This window comes from Balaenoptera physalus (genome assembly GCF_965194825.1).
Source record: "Balaenoptera physalus genome assembly, contig: HAP1_SCAFFOLD_2450, whole genome shotgun sequence".
Lineage (NCBI taxonomy): Eukaryota > Metazoa > Chordata > Mammalia > Artiodactyla > Balaenopteridae > Balaenoptera > Balaenoptera physalus.
The window spans coordinates 37,884-52,053 of NW_028124357.1; the positions used below are offsets into that span (position 1 = coordinate 37,884).

The 14,170-nt window shown below is 46.4% G+C and overlaps 1 long non-coding RNA gene across 1 annotated transcript in view; it reads right to left on the reverse strand.

Moving 5' to 3' along the window:
• LOC309654271 overlaps positions 1–13,112 on the reverse strand; it is a 48,590-nt gene extending 35,478 nt beyond the window's left edge. The window contains exon 1 of the long non-coding RNA XR_014260087.1: positions 13,098–13,112. This is a non-coding gene — a long non-coding RNA (uncharacterized lncRNA). The remainder of the gene's footprint in view (positions 1–13,097) is intronic.
• Positions 13,113–14,170: the final 1,058 nt, after the last annotated feature.

Below are 14,170 nucleotides of genomic sequence, written 5' to 3' on the forward strand. Positions count from 1 at the left end.
GGTATGGTGATTTCTCTTTTCCAGTGGAGTATGTCCACTACATAAGGAAATACAAAAGACAGTATAAATGTATTTTTGTTTGTAATTCAGTTTTTCTCCTATATGACTTAAAAGACAAATGCAGTATAAGCAAGTCCCAAATACATAAAGAAAAACTAACAGAATTAAAATGATAAAGCCTGACACTATTTTTTAAATAAATAAATAAATTTATTTATTTATTTATTTGTATTTTTATTTTTGGCTGCGTTGGGTCTTCGTTGCTGCGCGCGGGTTTTCTCTAGCTGTGGCGAGCAGGGGCTACTCTTTGTTGTGGTGCGTGGCCTTCTCGTTGCGGTGGCTTCTCTTGTTGAGGAGCACGGGCTCTAAGTGCATGGGCTTCAGTAGTTGTGGCTCTTGGGCTCTAGAGCGCAGGCTCAGTAGTTTTGGCGTGCGGGCTTAGTTGCTCCGCGGCATGTGGGATCTTCCCAGACCAGGGCTCGAGCCCGTGTCCCCTGCATTGGCAGGCGGATTCTTAACCACTGTACCACCAGGGAAGTCCGAAAAACTGACACTATTAAAGGGAGAAATATTTCAAGCCAATAGCAAAAGGTCATATATTGTATAATTCCATGTCTATGAAATGTCCAGGATGAGCAAATCCATATAGACAGAAAGTAGATTAGTGGATGCCAGGGGATGTTGGGGAGGGGAAAATAGGGAGTAACAGCTAACATATACAAGATTTCTTTGTGGGGGGCGTGACAAAACTGTTCTGGAATTAGATAGCAATATTGGTTGTGAAAATACTAAGAACTAGTGAATTGTACACTTACTTTAATCGGTGAATTTTTTTTTTTTAATCTTGTAGAAGTTTTTATTTCAGTGATTACAAGAACGCAGTAAATGGAAACTATGCTGGTTTACATTAGGCATGCACCTCTACCTGAAACTGCTGTTAGTTTTTGACTGGCCTAAATCTTTATAACTTATTTTTGCATTAGGCACATCTTTAAATTTTTTTGGACCCTGACATACAGGGTAAGTTAACTTCTTCCTTGTGGCAGTTTAGTATGAGAATTATGTTCGCTGGCTAGATTCCTTTAACTAAAGGCCTCTAAGACTCTCAGGCTACCTGTACTAGCTCAAGACTGTACTTTATATATAGATATAAAGATGATAAAATAAAATAAAATAAAGCTTTTGGGAGGTCTGACGTCTTCTGCCAGCGTTCAGTGGGTGTTCTGTAGGAGCAGTTCCACGTGTAGATGTATTTCTACTGTATCTGTGGGAAGGAAGGTGATCTCCACGTCTTACTCTTCTGCCATCTTGCCCCTCCCTCCCCCCAGGAATATCACTTTTAAAGGAGAAGGTATAAACCCCTTGGTTATATGAACTGGAGATTTTAGTAAGAAGTCAATATATTTTTTGTTAGGCACATGTTATGTTAGGCTGTCTCCCTGCACAGGACGCAGGCGCCTTGAAAATGGAAATCATATCCCTCTATAGTACGTCCCTCTTCTTTCTGCTTTGCAGTTTGCTGCTCCACTTGTTCAACCCCACTTAGTAATAACCTATACTTCCCTTGTTCCTGTTTTCCCATCTGGAAAACAGACAAAAGGCAACCAAACAACGCAAAGGTCTCAACAAATAAGGGATATCCAAAACCAGAGATGGCCAGAACTTCTGTATCCCTCATGAAACCTAGTCCCGTGTTCAATACTTAGGTATCATTAATACATGCGTGTTGACTGACACAGTTTAAACTCAATTCTTCCACTTCCCAGTTTAGTTTTAGTCCTCATACAAAACCTGATCATCAAATTCCTTAATGCTAGGAATCACAGTGAAAAATAATTTCTCAACTGACTTCTGTCAGATGAGTGAGAACTAAGGTTAATTCAGTGTATCTGAAGCATAGACAGTGAGGGCACAAGTGGCACAAGATGGGGCTAGAGAAGCAGAGAGGATTCTAGACCACGCAGAGTCTTAAAGGCCAACACTGTGTTTTCTATTCTCAAAACAATGTTTGTGAGCGATGTTTATGAGCAATGTTCCAACTTGCTTTGAAGGTTTCTTGTGTGAAGAATGGATTGGAAGGAAACAAGATATATGGACACTAGTTAGGACCTAATCGCAACAGACAGGCAAGTTCAGTATTAGAATGTTGAGGGAGAGCTGACAGATTCCAAAGAAATTCAGGAGATAAACTGAAGCGGGCTTAATGGGGTATGAGATGGAGGAAAGGAAGGTCTTAGGGAATTAAAGGGTTTACTGCACACATGAGCAAAGTCTCAAAATTAATCATTTGAACGTACAGAGGTAGATCTCCCAAATGACACCGGTTAGGAAGCAACGGTACGCCCTTTAGAATTCCTAGAGACAACACAAATCAACTGTTTCGATGGAAAATTCGGCGGGACCGGTGCGTTTTTTCACTCCAACTTAGTTCCAAATTCCTATTACTCACATTTTCTGTGCCAAAACAACACAGCTGGAGGAACTGAAGGGGATTCCGTTTTGGTAATTAAGGAGTGGCCCTAACACTGACAGTCCCATCTTAAAAAGCACTCCCTCTGCATTTTACCAGAGGAGCAATGGCCAGAGCCTCCCTTTGAAAACGATGGGCAGAAATCAGAACATTACACACTGTCCCTTTCAGCTACTGTGAACTGAGCCGGGAGACGACCAATATCCCCTGGCACAGCACGGACGGGCCAGCGCGCGGGGGCAACAGGGACAGGAGACAGCACAAGAGACGAAGCCCAGGCCCAGGGGCCAAGGCCTATTACCTTTCCGGCATGTGCAAAACATAAAACAGAAGCAATATTGTAACAAATTCATTAAAGACTTAAGAAGAAAAAAAAATCAGATGCTAAAGTGCATACTCTAACCACTATACTATATTGCTTCTATAAAACAAGCACTAAACCTCAGGTACAGGAAAAAACCCTTTTCGTGTCCTCACACCTAGGTCAAAATTACAAAGAGTTATTAATTCAGGAGACAGAAAGAGAAGGAGTAAATCTGAATGAATCTGAGTCAGAACACAGTGTTATAACCTTAGGTAAATTCCACAATACCCATGCCTCAACATGGCAAATTCCACAATATCCATGCCTCAACCTCCCTATCTATAAAGGAGTTAACCACACCAGCACTAACCATTACTTGCCTCCTGGTAGCTTGTGAGTGTTAATTATTATTTGTAAGAAATACACAGATCATCAGTTGAAAGAAACAAGGAAAACTACAGCGTTATTATTATTGTCTTGTTACTAGAGCTAAACACCAGAAATCAACATAAAGAAGTTATGTACACCAACAATGTAGGGTTTGAATATGTACTTTGAAAGGCAATCATATAATTAGTTGTTTTACCTCTGATTGCTTTTCCTTTTTTTTTTTTTTTTTTAATTTAAAAAAGCAATACAGGGACTTCCCTGGTGGTTCAGTGGTAAAGAATCCGCCCTGCAATGCAGGGGACGTGGGTTCGATTCCCGGTCGGGGAACTAAGATCCCACACGCCGCGGGGCAACTAAGCCCTCGCGCCAAACTACTGAGCTCGCACACCTCAATGAGGTAGCCCACGTGCAGCAAACTACAGAGCCCACGCGCTCTGGAGCCTGCACGCCACAACTACAGAGCCCACGTGCCACAACTAGAGAGAGAAAACCCGCACGCCACAACTAGAGAGAAGCTCTCATGCTGCAACGAAGAGCCCGTGCGCCGCAATGACAAAAAAGATCCCACATGCCTTAACGAAGGTCCCGCGTGCCGCAACTAAGACCCAATACAGCCAATCAACCAATCAATCAATCAATCAATCAAGTGGGGCAGGGGGAGCAATACAGGAATTTCCCTGGCAGTCCAGTGGTTAAGACTCCAAGCTCCCAATGCAGGGGGCACGGGCTCGATCCCTGATTGGGGAACCAAGATCCCACATGTGGCACAGCGTAGCCAAAAAAAAAAAAAAAAAAAAAAAAGCAACACTTACCATACGGCATTTACCCCAGAGAACGCATGTTCGCACAAAAAAAGGTACACAAATGTCCACAGCATCTCTCTCAGTAATAGTCAAGAAATGGGAAAAAACTCAGATGTTCTTCAATGGGCAAGTGATTAAACAAACTGAAGTATAGCCAAACCATGGAATACTACTCAGCAATTAAAAAGAAAGCGGCACTGGGACCTCTCTGGTGTTCCAGCGGTTAAGACTCTGCACTCTCAATGCAGGGGGCCCAGGTTCCATCCCTGGTCAGGGAACTAGATCCCGCATGCTGCAACTATATACCCGCACAGCCAAATAAATAAATAAATATATATATTTTTTTTTTTTTAAAAAAAGGAGCACTATTGATTCATGCAATTTGGATGACTCTCCAGGGAATTACATTGATTGAAAAAGGCCAATCCAAAAGGTTACATACTGGGAATTCCCTGGCGGGCCAGTGTTTAGCACTCAGCACTTTCACTACCTGGGCTGGGTTCAATCCTTGGTCGGGGAACTAAGATCGCATAACCGGCAGCGCAGCCAAAAACAAACTTTTTTTTAATTAAGAAAAAAAAAAAAGGTTACACACTATATGATTTTATTCACATAGCATTCTTTTTTTTTAATTAATTAGTTAATTTATTTTATTTTTGGCTGCGTTGGGTCTTCGTTGCTGCGTGTGGGCTTTCTCTAGTTGCGGCGAGCGGGGGCTACTCTTTGTTGCAGTGCGCGGGCTTCTCGCTGCGGTGGCTTCTCTTGTTGCAGAGCACGGGCTCTAGGCACGCGGGCTTCAGTAGTTGTGGCACGTGGGCTCAGTAGTTGTGGCTCCCGGGCTCTAGAGCGCAGGCTCAGTCATTGTGGCGCATGGGCTTAGTTGCTCCGCGGCATGTGGGATCTTCCCGGACAAGGGATCAAACCCATGTCCCCTGCAATGGCAGGCAGATTCTTAACCGCTGCGCCACCAGGGAAGTCCCACATAACATTCTTGAAATGACAGGTTGCCAGGGACAGATAGGGCCGGGGGACTGGGAGATGGGCCATCTTCCCCAGGGGCTATTTTCCCTTGATCATCTGCACAAAAACTTTAGTGCAACTTTATCCACTGCACTATCAGATCATTATGATTTGGTGGGGAGTGGGGGAGCAGCAGTGGCTATAAAATGGCATCAGGAGAGATCCTGTGGGATGGAAATGTTCTGTATCTTGACTGTGTCAATGGCAATACCCAGGTTGTGACAGTATACTATGGTTCTGTAAGATGTTACCATTGGGGAAAACTGGGTAAAGGACACACAGGACCTATCTCACTATTATTTCTTACAACTGCATGTAAACCTACAATAATCTGTAAACAAAAAGCTTAATCAGAAATGAAGGCAACACATGCCTCTTGTAACAAGTAAAACAATAGCCTGTGGTCAATCTCTTTCTCTACCCGTCCCATTCCCTCCCTCTTGAGATAACCATGCAAACTCACTGCTCATACAAACAGGCATGCATTTAATACTTTCTGTTTACTGTATCAAAATGGGATCATACATACTACATTATTACCCTGCAGCCTACCTTCTTCACCCATCATCCCTATATCATAGAGACCTTAAAAAAAAAAAACTATTTTAAGTGCCAAGCAGGATGGCAGGTATAGAAAATTTTCTGACTAGGGCAAATCTGACAAATGTTTACCGTGCTAATGTGCCATAGCTCAGCCAGGTGCACTCAGTGAGAGCATAATATACAAGTAGCATTCTAAAGAGATCTGCAAAAAATGCAAGGTCTTCAGCAGCTCTTCGAGGATCCCATCCCCCTCTCTGCCTCCTCCATGGAACCATCCCATGGAGGTTTAACAGTTTAATTCCATTTGCCCCCTCCTGCTGTTTGTGCTTTTGTTGTATACTTCTGTTCTACATCTCCACAAGACATTATTATTGTCATTTATTTACAAAACAACATATAAATATAAAGGTGTATGTACCTGGGTATATGTACATATATATATTAAACACACACACAGACTTTAAGTGCTCTTTGCTCTTTCCTGCAGTTCTGTTCTTTTTTTTTGGGGGGGGGGGGGGCAAGTTTTTATATTGGTAAAGTTCTGTACTACTAGAAATATAAGATTTGAAAAGAAAAATGAGACTTGAGGATTATCTGTGGAGCTTATCCTCATTCTCCTGCTGACGCATTATGTGTTTATAATTTGAGAACTGCAGATAAATACAAACTGGTCTTCTCCATACTTGCTCACTAAGGAATTCCTCATTTCTAGGAAACGTCTATTTCAAGGAAAGGAAACAAACAAAAACACCTAGTGCACTAGATGATTAAAAGGTACACATTTTATAGCCTGAGTTCGAGAAAAAAATTACCCAAGAAACGGCCTTTTTCCCTAGGAGCCAGCTTCTACTAGGGGAGTCTAGGGTTCTCTAGGCAAAGAAAAAAAACTTGCCAGTTTAAACAGAATAACAGAAACGTTCAGCCAATCAAATATACAGAACTCATCACTTGCAGTGAGGAATGAAAGGCCTGTATCAACAGAAAAAATAAATGGCACAGGCAACGTCTGGAACAGAAAACAAACAGGAGGTACTTTAAAAAGCCAAAATTGCAAAGACAGATTAACAGGGTATGAAATTACACGCCGGGCAATGCACCTGTTAAAGGAAAAGAGGCGCACACCAAGTCTGAAGTCTTAAGAATTCGGTGTTTAACATTACTTCTGCATGCTGCCCAGCAGGAAACTCGGGTCCTGGCTTAATCCACAACGCACACTTCATTTAAGGAGGTGAACTGCTTGGTCTGACTCAGTTTCTTATTCTGTAAAATGAATGCAACACAGCTGTCGTGAGTCGCCAAAGAATTCTGCACAAACGCTTTGTAACTCCAAAGTGCTGTGCAAATCAGAGCAGCCCTTCTCTCCTTCACATTCGTTTGACTTGGAATTTCAGAAGTTTAGCTGAAAATATAGACGACTCGGAAGCAAGGGACTGAGAGTGACCCACACAGGTGGACAGAAATGCAAAAACTGGAGCACCTCATACAAACCACAAGAGAACACGTTCACGTGCACACGTTATCAGTAACAGAAAACGCCACCGGTAGCAACCGTAAACCACTGAGAGGACCAGCAACGACATGTGTCCAAATCCAGCCGGCAGCACAGCCTCGTCGGCGGCAGTGCCTTAAACACAGCTCCCCGCACTCCGCGGCCTAACAAGATCCACTTTTTCCAAAAAGTTTAGCAACTTGCCAAGTACGCTGGCATAGTTCACCTTTTTTAATTGCTAAGCAAACATGCAGGAGAGTTGAGACAATCAAGGGAATGTTCAGCCTTCCTCAAAAATAAGATCCAGGAAATTCACGTTTTGCTTGAACAGTTTCATGTCTAAAACTGATCACAAACCTCTGTTTGATGTTGTTTTCTCGCTGCTGGCCAATGAGCCCGGGAAAGACAACGAATTCTTTTCAAACAGGGAGGGCTCTCTGCACTCTTCAGCTAAACCAGCGAGGCTTTACCACCGTCACGTTTAAAATAATGAGGAGGACGCCTCGATGGAGTTTACCGGGCTGCGCTAATCACGAGGGGCCTCGGGCGCCCAGGGCGGGCCCCAGCGCCGGTGGCCGCGGGACCGGACGCCCTCCCCGGGACCCCCCCAGGACCCCCTCCCCGGGACGCGGCCGCGGGACAGGACGCCCCCCAGAACCCCTGACCGGGACGCAGCTGCGGGACAGGACGCCCCCCAGAACCCCTGCCCGGGACGCGGCTGCGAGACAGGACGCCCCCCAGGACCCCTGCCCGGGACGCGGCCGCGGGACACGAAGCTCCCCCCTCCCCAGGAACCCCTCCCCAGAGCGCGGGCCTCGCCGCCGTCACGCGGCACCCGCCGCGCTCACCGCGGGCCGGGAAACCCCTCAGGCCGACTGACCCCCGCCCGCCGCCCAGCCTCCCTCCGGCCCGCGCCGCCCGCCGCGCTTACCGCGTTCTTCTGCATCATCTTGTCCATCTTCTGGGCAATGCGGACCACCTCGTCCTCCATGGCCCCGGCAGGCCTGCCCCGCGCCGGGCCGCGGGGGACGGGAAACGAGCGGAGCTGGCGGGGCGGCGGGTAAGCCCAGGCGTCGGCGAGGGCCCTCAGCAGGCCTGACCGAGGCGCTTCCTCACTCACGGCGACGGCGACGGCGGCGGCGGCGGCGGCGGCGGCGGCGGCGGCGCTCCTCACCCGCAGGCAGCGCCAATCCAGCTCACAGCTCGCGGGGGCGGCGCTCCTCCCCCGCAGGCAGCGCCAATCCAGCTCCCAGCTCGCGGCGGCGGCGGCGGCGCTCCTCCCCCGCAGGCAGCGCCAATCGAGCTCCCAGCTCGCGGCGGCGGCGGCGGCGCTCCTCCCCCGCAGGCAGCGCCAATCGAGCTCCCAGCTCGCGGCGGCGGCGCTCCACCCCGCAGGCAGCGCAAATCGAGCTCCCAGCTCGCGGCGGCGGCGGCGGCGGCGCTCCTCCCCAGCAGGCAGCGCCAACTGAGCTCCCAGCTCGCGGCGGCGGCGGCGCTCCTCCCCCGCAGGCAGCGCCAATCCAGCTCCCAGCTCGCGGCGGCGGCGGCGGCGGCGCTCCTCCCCCGCAGGCAGCGCCAATCGAGCTCCCAGCTCGCGGCGGCGGCGGCGGCGCTCCTCCCCCGCAGGCAGCGCCAATCGAGCTCCCAGCTCGCGGCGGCGGCGGCGGCGGCGCTCCTCCCCCGCAGGCAGCGCCAACTGAGCTCCCAGCTCGCGGCGGCGGCGGCGGCGGCGCTCCTCCCCCGCAGGCAGCGCCAACTGAGCTCCCAGCTCGCGGCGGCGGCGGCGCTCCTCCCCCGCAGGCAGCGCCAATCCAGCTCCCAGCTCGCGGCGGCGGCGGCGGCGCTCCTCCCCCGCAGGCAGCGCCAATCGAGCTCCCAGCTCGCGGCGGCGGCGGCGGCGGCGCTCCTCCCCAGCAGGCAGCGCCAACTGAGCTCCCAGCTCGCGGCGGCGGCGGCGGCGGCGCTCCTACCCCGCAGGCAGCGCCAATCGAGCTCCCAGCTCGCGGCGGCGGCGGCGGCGCTCCTCACCCGCAGGCAGCGCCAATCCAGCTCCCAGCTCGCGGGGGCGGCGCTCCTCCACCGCAGGCAGCGCCAATCCAGCTCCCAGCTCGCGGCGGCGGCGGCGGCGGCGCTCCTCCCCCGCAGGCAGCGCCAATCGAGCTCCCAGCTCGCGGCGGCGGCGCTCCACCCCGCAGGCAGCGCCAATCGAGCTCCCAGCTCGCGGCGGCGGCGGCGGCGGCGCTCCTCCCCAGCAGGCAGCGCCAACTGAGCTCCCAGCTCGCGGCGGCGGCGGCGGCGGCGGGAGCGGCGGCGGCGGCAGCGACGCTCCTCCCCCGCAGGCAGCGCCAATCGAGCTCCCAGCTCGCGGCGGCGCTCCTCCCACGCAGGCAGCGCCAATCGAGCTCCCAGCTCTCGGCGGCGGCGGCGGCGCTCCTCCCCCACAGGCAGCTCCAATCGAGCTCCCAGCTCTGTTCTTTTTTTTTTTTTTTTTGAATTTTGAGATTTTTCATTTGAAGTAAGTCTTAATGCTATTAAATTCACAAATATGCTAATTTAAATACCCAAGTCTATTATCTAAGACACACATTGCAAACACAAATATCTATTCTCTCCACATGTCAGAGCCCATTCATTTCATGGTTTGGAAATGGGGAGAATAGATCCCCTTAAACTGCAAGTCAGCAGGTGTTTCTTTACAGTTAACTTCAGCAAAATTCATACAAAATATTAATTAACAATGATCTTCTTGTTAACTCACAAGGAAACACCTTCAAAGCTGCATTTTGTTAAAGTTTCTGTACTAAAATGTAGAAAAACTGAACTACACAAATATTGAAAAGTTAAAAATTCCTTAATTTTTTATTCCTGGTACCACTACCACAATTTACAGGGCAATATACCTGATGTAATGAAAAGAAAAAGAAAAAGACAAAGCTACAACAGATAAAAGACCTCAGGAATGTACATCTAATTGACACTCCATTGCATTAATCAATAGCTGCACTTTTTGCAAACTGTGGCTAGGACAGTCCTGAGCAAGAAGGGTTTCCTGTTTAAGCTGCAGTAACTTTTCTGACTATGGATCATCGTTCCTTCTGTGGCAGATTTTTACAGTTCCTCTAATGCATTCGGGACGACTGTCTCAAAGTAACCTGCAGCTTTCCTGACACCTCCTCGCTCTCTCTCCTGCCAAGAACTGTAGCCCTTTTCTTGTGAGTTTTGAGAACCTTCTGCTACCATATCCACCACTTCCACCACCAGATCCATAACCACCACCATAGGGACTTCCCGAGCTTCTTCCACCAAAACTGCCTCCCTTCATGGGTCCATCATTTGATTGCTGTTGTCCACTATAATTTCCAAAATCATTATAGCTCCCACCACCACCATAGTTACCTCCAAAATTTCCTCCTTCATTGTAACCATCATATCCTCCACCACCGCCACCATATCCCCCATCTTGGTTTCCATATCCTGGTCCACCACCACCATAGCCTCCTCTACTACTGTAACCAGGACCACCGCCATAGTTACCACCGTCGCCTCCAAATCCGTTCTATCCACCATCACCTCCTCCATAACTACCTCTGCTGCCACCACCTCCACCACCATAGCCTCCTCTTCCACCAAGTTTCCACCACGGCCAAAGTTACCTCCACCACCTCCAAAGTTTCCTCCACGACCCATAAAGTTGCCAGATCCACCTCCACGACCTCTTTGTGATCCAGCAGATTGCGTTTCTTCTTTAGGAAGGGCCTTTTTCACTTCACAATTATGCCCATTAATAGTGTGGTATTTCTGAACAACAATTTTATCAACTGTATCATGATCATCAAAAGTTACAAAAGCAAATCCTCTCTTTTTTCCACTCTGCCTGTCTTCCATAACTTCTATGGTTTCAATCTCGCCATGCTTTTCAAAGTAGTCTCTCAAATTACATTCTTCTGTATCTTCTTTAATACCACCAACAAAAATTTTCTTCACTGTTAGATGGGCACCAGGCTTTACAGATCCTCTCTAGAACCAGCTCTCTTTGGTTCCACTACACACCCATCAACCTTGTGTGGTCGAGCACACATTGCTGCATCCACCTCTTCAACCCAAGAGTAAGTCACAAAACCAAAGCCCCTGGAACGTTTTGTTTGGGGGTCTCTTATCACCACACAATCTGTAAGTGTGCCCCATTCCTCAAAATGTTCTCTTAAGCTATCGTCTGTAGTTTCAAAGCTCAGACCACCAATAAACAGTTTTCTCAACTGTTCTGGTTCCTTTGGATCATGGCCCTCCTCCCCACCCCCCCCGGCGGCGGCGGTGGCGGCGGCGGCGGCGGCGGCGGCGGCGACGGCCGGAGTCGGGCTGGGGGCGACCGGGCGGCGGTTTTACCTCCGTTTTGAGACCGGACTCGCCTCTTCCAACTCGAGTTCAATATGGGACGGAGAGGCCAGCTCTGTTCTATGTTGGGCCATTTTACTTCAGCCTAAAAAAATTTCTTCTAGTATTCCCTAAGGTCTGCTGGGGATCAGTTTTCTTATTTTTCATTTATCTGTATTTGATTTTTTAAAATTGATTCCAATTTTCTGTTGAGATTCTCCATATTTTAATCTATTAATCCCCATCTTTTACTCTCAATATAGTCATTTTAAAGTTCTGTGCTAACTCCAGAATCTGAATTCCCTCTAAATCAATTTTTCTTGTTTTGTTTTTTTTTTTTTTTTTTTTTGTCTTAATTTTTAGTCACTTTTTCCTGCTTCAGGAATTTCATAATTTTTGATTGTGTGCTGGACATGGTGAATAAAAAATTCATAGAGACTGAAGATGCTATTACTTTGAACCAGAGAAGATTTACCCCTTTCTCTGTTAATCAGAGTGGCTGATCATTTCAGTCATTTCAGGAATTTTACTAGGTCAGAACTGGGTTGGAGCTTTACTTGTCTCATCCTACCTATGATTTTTCCTGATTTGTGGCCTCCCTGGATTTTTGCTGTGAGCCTGACAGGTCTTTGATTCTTCAATAAATACAGTCAGTTATTGACTTCAGTCTTTCAGATGTTTGAATTCAGCTCTTTAGGCTCTCAGTTCTCACAGCTTCAGAGTATGGCAAATGTAAGGAGAGACCAGCTATGTATTTGTTACCGTTACACTTTCTCAATGAAAATTTGTCTCATAAACACTGAAACATTGCAGATGATTTCACTTTTTCTGACTCAGCCCCCTTCTTGGGGATGGCACTTCTGGGTTTTTACTGTGAGTCTGGTAGGTCTCTGATTCCTCACTTTGGAAAGTTCTCTCCCTCAGGCATTAGGTATTTAAGCTTCCTGCTTTCTATAGGTTCAAAAACTGGCAAATGTCTTGAAGAGGAGACCTAATGATTGTCACAGGCCCCTTTATCTAGCGGGATTTGGTTTGTTCGTGCCATGACTGTGCAGGAAATTTCACTCTGCTTTCTTGGCTCAGTCCCCCATCATCCTGTACCACCCTGACACTAAGGAAATGTCCTGTGGGGGAAATCGGCTTGACATTCTGCTAGATTTCACTCCATCATGCCAGCAAATGAGTTCATCAAAAGGTATGGTGATTTCTCTTTTCCAGTGGAGTATGTCTCCCTACACCAAACCCCTGCTCCAAATCTCTAAATGTCCCTCTCTAGCATACTAGTTGATATTGTTTCTTGATTGCTTCCTTAGCTCGATGATCCTTTATTCAAGTTTGTTTGCTCGTTGCAGCAGGAGTGATGGCCTGTGCCTACCTAGTGCAGGCATATTATTATGGAGATATGGCTTTGGTCCCAGACACCACAATAAGGAGAATATCATAAGAAAGCAAGTCACACGAGTTGTTTGGTTTCCCAGTGCATGTAAAAGTTATGTTTATGCTATACTGTAGTCTATTAAGTGTGCAATAGCATTATGTCTAAAAAAAGTACATATCTTAATTTGAAAGCAGACTTTAAGAATGCTACCCATCATCTGAGCCTTCAGCAAGCTGTAATCTTTTTGCAATAGTAACATCAAAGATCACTGATCACAGATCATGTAACAAGTATAATAGTGAAAAAGTTTGAAATATTGTGAGACTTACCAAAACATGACATAGAGACACGAAGTGAGCAAATGCTGTTGGAAAAAATGGCACCACCAGTAGAGCTGCTTGACACAGGGTTGCCACAAACCTTCAATTTGTTACAAAAAAAAAAAAAAAAAAAAAAAAAAGCATTATCTGCAAGGTACAATAAAGTGAAGTGCAATAAAGTGAGGTATGCCTATATATCCTGCCTCAAAGTAGAAATCCTATTTAGATCACCTTTAATTTCTCTCTATGATATATTAATAGTTTTCTGTTCAGGGTTCTTACATTTTTTATTACACTTATTATTAGGTATATGATGTTTTGATGATAATGTAGATGGCATATTTTTTAGTTTTTAATTTTATAACTTTTCAGACACAGAAAAATGTTAGTGGAATTTTTTAATGTTTGGTCTCTTATCTGGCAACTCTTCTAAAAACTAACTGATATTCTAATAAGTTATCTGTAGATGGTTTTGGATTTTCTGTATCCTTAATTATATCAAATATGGAAAGTGACAGTATTATTTCTTCCTTTCTTAGCCTTATATTTCTGATTTCTTTTTCCTGCCTTACTGCTAATGCCATTTAATACTTTTACTAACAGGTTGAATAGAAAAGGTAAGAGTTGGCATTCTTATTTTGTTCCTAATCTTACAGTGGACATTCTCCACATTTCACTATAAATAGGATGGTGGCTCTAAAGTTTTTTGTAGTTTCCCTTTGCTATGAGTTTTTAATCATACATAATTATTGAATTTTATCAAATGCTTTATCTGACTATACTGATATGATCATATACATTTTCTCCTTTATTTTATTCATGTGGTGCATGACATTTATTGATATTTGAATGTTAACTCACCTTGCATTTCTGGAGTAAAACAACTTGGTAGGAATTCACACACACACACACACATTCACTCACTCACACACTCTACATTTGATTGTCTAACATTTTGTGTATGATTTTTGCTTCTGTATACATAAAGGAGATGGGCCTATTTTCTTTTCTCATAATTGTCCTTTTAATTAGTGAATAGTATATAGAGGGTAGAGATTTAAAAGACCTTTTAAAAGGTCTTC